Source organism: Daphnia pulicaria, unplaced genomic scaffold (assembly GCF_021234035.1).
Source record: "Daphnia pulicaria isolate SC F1-1A unplaced genomic scaffold, SC_F0-13Bv2 h1tg000142l, whole genome shotgun sequence".
Classification (NCBI taxonomy): domain Eukaryota; kingdom Metazoa; phylum Arthropoda; class Branchiopoda; order Diplostraca; family Daphniidae; genus Daphnia; species Daphnia pulicaria.
Genome location: NW_025804834.1, coordinates 773 through 7,500, shown reverse-complemented (window position 1 = coordinate 7,500; position 6,728 = coordinate 773). Strand labels below are relative to the sequence as shown.

The 6,728-nt window shown below is 50.8% G+C and overlaps 3 non-coding genes across 3 annotated transcripts in view; all 3 read right to left on the bottom strand.

Moving 5' to 3' along the window:
- LOC124319240 overlaps positions 1-2,140 on the bottom strand; it is a 4,576-nt gene extending 2,436 nt beyond the window's left edge. The window contains exon 1 of the ribosomal RNA XR_006912936.1: positions 1-2,140. This exon is cut by the window's left edge and continues 2,436 nt beyond it. This is a non-coding gene — a ribosomal RNA (large subunit ribosomal RNA).
- Positions 2,141-2,781: 641 nt separating this feature from the next.
- Positions 2,782-2,934, bottom strand: LOC124319235. Its single transcript, XR_006912930.1, has one exon. It is a non-coding gene; the product is annotated as a 5.8S ribosomal RNA (ribosomal RNA).
- Positions 2,935-3,864: 930 nt separating this feature from the next.
- Positions 3,865-6,159, bottom strand: LOC124319238. Its single transcript, XR_006912933.1, has one exon. It is a non-coding gene; the product is annotated as a small subunit ribosomal RNA (ribosomal RNA).
- Positions 6,160-6,728: the final 569 nt, after the last annotated feature.

Sequence of the window (6,728 nt, the reverse complement as noted above, 5' to 3'; positions counted from 1 at the left end):
TAGGAAAATAAAAGAGACGGGAGAAAAACAATCAAATACCGGCTAAGAGAAATCAAAAAAAGGAAAAAGACACTTCTTTTAACCTTCTATCATTCTCACAAGCTTTCTTATTCATGTGTTTTCTTTGACCCCGCAACTTTAGATTTTTTCTCTTCGCGCACACCACAGAAGAATCACCGACACACGACTCAACCACAACCACGCCCGCTACTCATACGATAGATGCAACACATCACGCCCGTCACTAGGTCGGCTTTCGCCTGCGGCTTAGGATCGACTGACTCATGTCCAACCACTGTTCACATGAAACCCTTCTCCGCGTCAGTCCTCCAGGATCCCTCTGGAGTATTTGCTACTACCACCAAGATCTGCACCGACGGCGGCTCCGGGCAGGCTCACGCCCACAACCCTTCTACGCTCACCGTCGCGACCCCCCTACTCGTCGGGGCCTCAGCGCCGTCGCTCTCTTCGAGCTGACACGGACGTTATTCGCTCTGCCGACCGACGGCCCGGTATAGGCACGACGCTATAGCGCCTCCCATTTTAAGGGCTAGTTGCTTCGGCAGGTGAGTTGTTACACACTCCTGAGCGGATTCCGACCTCCATGGCCACCGTCCTGCTGTCTTTAGCAACCAACTCCTTTTCGTGGGATCCGAAATGTGCGTCGTTTAGGCGCCTTAACCGGGCGTTTGGTTCATCCCACAGCGCCAGTTCTGCTTACCAAAAATGGCCCACTGGGCGCTCAGATTCAAATCAATTGCCGCGGCCTCAATCAAGGAAAAAGGCCGGGCTTCTCACCCATTGAAAGTTTGAGAATAGGTTGAGGTCGTTTCGACCCCAAGGCCTCTAATCATTCGCTTTACCGGATGAAACTCCGTTTGTTCTCTTTGCGAGCACCAGCTATCCTGAGGGAAACTTCGGGGGGAACCAGCTACTAGATGGTTCGATTAGTCTTTCGCCCCTATACCCAACTCCGACGATCGATTTGCACGTCAGAATCGCTGCGGACCTCCACCAGGGTTTCCCCTGGCTTCGTCCTGGCCAGGCATAGGTCACCATCTTTCGGGTCCCAACGTGTGCGCTCTGGGTTCGTCCGGCCGACTCGACCAAACCCTTTTAAGGGGGAAAGATCTCGCGAGCATTCGGACGCCCTGGGGTTGCGCCCGCTCTGTTCGAGACGGGATCACCCCTCGCGGATGCACCCTCATCGGGGCCGCTTCACTTTCATTGCGCCTCGCGAGTTTAGTTTGATAATTTCTCGACGACTTGCGCACATGTTAGACTCCTTGGTCCGTGTTTCAAGACGGGTCGGGTGGGACCCGACTTCTACTCTCCGCTCTGGGCCTCCACAGGTTGAGCACCGCAACTTTTTCTCTTTTACAAAAAAAAGCTACGACACCTCCCGGGAGGAGACAGGTCACGACCGGGCAGTACTGTTGGGAAACGCCGCGCTCGTCATCGCGGCACCCGCGAAGGTAACCACGAAACTCGCTAACGGACGCCCCGTGTAACAGACACCCAGTCGGTCGCGGAGTCCTACTAGGCCCCCCACTTGCGGACCTTGGCGTGGCTATTGCGATCGCAGAACGACTTATGCAAGAGAGCCGCCAATTCAGGCAGTCTCCATGCAGCGTTAAGGGCATACAACCAAGTGCCGGGAGCGGGGACTTGTTCGACCTTCGAGGGCCCACCCGTTTAACCCCCTGAACGGTTTCACGCACTCTTGAACTCTCTCTTCAAAGTTCTTTTCAACTTTCCCTCGCGGTACTTGTTCGCTATCGGTCTCGTGGCGATATTTAGCCTTAGAAGGAGTTTACCTCCCGCTTAGGGCTGCACGCTCAAGCAACCCGACTCTTGGGAAGGGATCCGATGCACGGTCTCGGCTCGTCTTATCTACGGGCCTGACACCCTCTGTGGGTTGCTCGCCCCGTTCATGGAGACTTGGACGATAGATACCGGACAGACGCGCACGATCCTCCCGAACACCACATTCCTCGGCACCCGCTCAACCGGGCGCGAGGTTCGGTGCTGGGCTCATCCCTGTTCGCTCGCCGCTACTAAGGGAATCCTTGTTAGTTTCTTTTCCTCCGCTTACTGATATGCTTAAGTTCAGCGGGTAGTCTCATCTAAACTGAGGTCAGAATGAATTGTTTGTTTTCAAAAGGAGACAACACTTTATCTAGCTCGGCAGACTTTGGCGTTTTAAAGCCGGGAAAGATTGAATAATTGCCGGTTCAAATTTTTTTTTTTCGAAATAAAGCGAGTCTCTCGTTATTCGCAAAAATTAATTTACGAAAAGTGACAGGGCGTCCTGCGGCTTTTTGTATTGAAACAACGCGTCGTGCGCGAACCAAGCTTGCATAACGAGCGGTTAGAGTGAGTGATAATTCGCGGTGGTCGACACTTCGACACGCCCGGCGCACACACACAACTAAACTCGCGTTGAAGCGGTATATCGCGCACACGCAGCCGACACCTTGTTCGAGAAGATGTGTTTATTTCTAAAATTTTTTTTTGAGTTGGCTCAAAAATTTCCCATCTGTTTTGCCATCGAAAAAGGTTTCTTTTGAATAGAGAGGAAAAAAACAAAACAGGGCGAACCTTCTTTTATTTTTCCCCCTTTTTTGTATTTGAGGCATCGCGGACACTTAAGTCGCGCGGCACCCAGACGTTAGAGATTCGGGAGCTTTTATGCGGTCAGGCCGGGTGAAAAATAAATCTCGCCGCGACCCAACATGCAAAACCAAGACTGAAAAAATCTCTGTTCGTTCATCATTCGACCGACCCTCAGTCAGATGTGGCCCGAGCGAGAAGCTGGGCCGCCATTTACGTTCAAGATTTCGATGCTCCATGTGTTCTGCAGTTCGCATGGATTAGCGCACTTTGCTGCGCTCTTCATCGATCCACGAGCCTAGTGATCCACCGTTCAGGGTCGTATATAAAACGACATATTCGTTTTCTTCTCTCTTTTTCTCCAACCCGCCCAAGCAAATGAATGCGAGGGCGGAGAAAGAAAGCCAGAAAGAAAATGTTCCGATAAACACTCGTACTAGAATTTGGGTTTAGTGTGTTATTGTGATTTTGAATTCTTCCTACTTCATCGAGAGGGCGAAGGGCAAGCTTAAAAAACATTCGGTTTTCAACGGCATAGTGTCGGGCTTTGGAGTGTTAGTCTATACGACGCACACGCACGCAACCACGAGTATCTACGCCCGAAAAGAACGTCCAGAGTAAAGTCTCACACTTTCGTCCCCCACCGAGAATCAAAAAATCCCGAAGACGAAGAGAGAAACAAAAAAAAACAATTTCGATTGGGCGTATCCGCTTTAAACCACCGCGCATCAGAGCGCCTGATACCCGTTCAAAATCTTGATGTTTTTTTTTTTTCCGACTCTCCATCCACCGAGTTTTTATTTTTCAAAGTGTTTGATTTAGGGACTAAGACTTTATAAAATCTCCTTTATTGTTCCTTCGGTACTCGCGGCCCAGGCGGGCTATCGTATTCTTCACTCTACTAACGTCAACACTGTGAGCGCCGCTAAAGGTCGAATGAATCTATAGAGACATTCACCATCGAAGCAGGAAGAATTTGCTCACGGCCATAGACCAAATCGAAAGACTTTGTGTTTTTTTTTGAGCCGAGAGGAAAGAAAAATCAATTTGAAAAGGCGAATCCGCTTTAAACCACCGCGCATCAGAGCGCCTGATACCCGTTCAAAATAAATGATTTTCTTCCGTCAACCCACACATAGTTCATACGATGTCTTACGCCGAAAGACTTTTGATGGGGTTTTTTTGTTTTGCAACTTTTAGTTGTTTCGTGCTCAACCAAAGCCATATGCGCAAAACATTTGTCTTGTTCGTTTATGATCCTTCCGCAGGTTCACCTACGGAAACCTTGTTACGACTTTTACTTCCTCTAAAGGATCAAGTTCGACCATCTTTCAGTCTCGCCGTTGGTAGGCACCGCACGGGCAGAGATTGCTCCCCACTCGACGGCACCCCGACAAGCCCGTCCGAAGGCCTCACTAAATCATTCAATCGGTAGTAGCGACGGGCGGTGTGTACAAAGGGCAGGGACGTAATCGACGCGGGCTAGTGACCCGCGCCTACTAGGGATTCCTGGTTCATGGGGATCATTGCAGTCCCCAATCCCAACCACGAAGGAGGTTCAGCGGTTACCCGGTCCTTTCGGACAGGGAGAGTGAAACACGCTGATTCCTTCAGTGTAGCGCGCGTGCGGCCCAGGACATCTAAGGGCATCACAGACCTGTTATTGCTCACTGTCACGCGGCTGGACGCCGCTTGTCCCTCTAAGAAGACTGCGTGACGGACGCGAGAGCAGAAGGTATCGCCGGGGATGACGACGACCGAATAACAATAGAGCCAGCCCCCGCGAGACATTCCCGACAAAGCCCCGCCATACCTCATCCGCCAGGCAACCAACCCGTGAAGGCCGTACACCCGACGAACAGAGCACAACGAAACCAAGCCGAGAGATTGCCTCACTAAAGGAACCAGTCCCACCGAGACCCGAATCGCCGCCACCTGATCCCGACGCCTCCGTACTCCCTTCGGTTTCAATTGATAAAACCCGTCACCTATTTAGCAGGCTAGAGTCTCGTTCGTTATCGGAATTAACCAGACAAATCGCTCCACCAACTAAGAACGGCCATGCACCACCACCCACCGAATCAAGAAAGAGCTCTCAATCTGTCAATCCTTCCAGTGTCCGGGCCTGGTGAGGTTTCCCGTGTTGAGTCAAATTAAGCCGCAGGCTCCACTCCTGGTGGTGCCCTTCCGTCAATTCCTTTAAGTTTCAGCTTTGCAACCATACTTCCCCCGGAACCCAAAGACTTTGGTTTCCCGGAAGCTGCCCGTCGAGTCATTGGAGTAACTCCGACGGATTGCTGGTTGGCATCGTTTATGGTTAGAACTAGGGCGGTATCTGATCGCCTTCGAACCTCTAACTTTCGTTCTTGATCAAGGAAAACATTCTTGGCAAATGCCTTCGCTGTTGTTCGTCTTGCGGCGGTCCAAGAATTTCACCTCTGTCGCCGCAGTACGAATGCCCCCGTCCGTCTCTATTGACCATTACCTCGGGTCCAAAAGTAAAAGACCAGCAAAATCGGACCGAGGTCCTATTCCATCATTCCATGCTGCGATATTCAGGCGTTGGGATACACCTGCTTTGAGCACTCTAATTTGTTCAAAGTAAACGTTGCCGGCCGCCCGAGACACCCGGTGAAGGGCACCCCGAACGATTGACTGGGTGGAGCGAATCGAGTCAACTACGACCAAAATTTAAAAAAGAACCCGAAAGAACTTTCCAACTCTGGCCGCAGATACAACAACGACGCACCGACCACCACTCCGGCGATGTTGTCCGACCGTGAAGAGAGTCGGGCTTTGACACCCGGGCTCCCAGAGCGTGAAACGCAACACCCTTGATTCAGAGCGGCGCCGCCCGGCCGAAGACAGACATCCGACTACGAGCTTTTTAACCGCAACAACTTTAATATACGCTATTGGAGCTGGAGTTACCGCGGCTGCTGGCACCAGACTTGCCCTCCAATGGTTCCTCGTTAAAGGATTTAAAGTGTACTCATTCCAATCACGGGGCCTCGGAAGAGTCCCGTATCGTTATTTTTCGTCACTACCTCCCCGTGCCGGGAGTGGGTAATTTGCGCGCCTGCTGCCTTCCTTGGATGTGGTAGCCGTTTCTCAGGCTCCCTCTCCGGAATCGAACCCCGATTCCCCGTTACCCGTTGCAACCATGGTAGGCGCGTAACCTACCATCGACAGTTGATAAGGCAGACATTTGAAAGATACGTCGCCGGCGCGAAGGCCGTGCGATCGGCGTGAAGTTATCCAGAGTCACCAAAATTGGTACGGTGCGCGAGCCCGAAAGCCCGGCCCCGACTGGTTTTGATCTAATAAAAGCACCTCTTCTGCGAGCCCGAAAGCCCGCAGTCGAGGCTCGAGTGCATGTATTAGCTCTAGAATTACCACAGTTATCCAAGTAGGATGGAGTGGATCTAAGGAACCATAACTGATTTATTGAGCCATTCGCGGTTTCGCCGTCTAGCGGCTTGTACTTAGACATGCATGGCTTAATCTTTGAGACAAGCATATGCTACTGGCAGGATCAACCAGGTATTTCGTGTATGTTTGTTTGATATGCATCCGGCGAGTTGCGGGTTTTTATTTCGCCCACGCATCACCAAACACACACCAAATCAACACGTTTTTCGTTTTTTTTCTTTTTCTTCGGAAACTAAAATTTTTGATCGCAACGCCTGGCGTGTCACAGCGAGTCCCAGTGAAGAGAAACACCGATCCGATCCGTTTGTTGGATTTTTTTCATTTCAATTTCCAAAGTCAAAGACCATTCAACGGTCTATGAGCCCAAAGTGAATCGGATTCATTCGACCGGTCTTGATATATTCATCAACTTTTTTTCCCGTATTACGGTTTTCGACGGTCATATGTGGCGTGCTGTATGCTCATAAGTCAAGCCTGCTTTACTAAGCTGACAAGCATACATCTTTTAAATTTTTGTGGGCTCAGAGTTTTATTTTTATTTTTCCACCGCCGAGGCACACTCTCGCATCACCCCGCACGACACACACACACACACACACCTCACCGCTCAACGGTCACACGAGGCAGAATTTTCCGCAAAGACTTTCGAAGAGAAAGAGAAAACTCGGAACAACCGCGGTCAG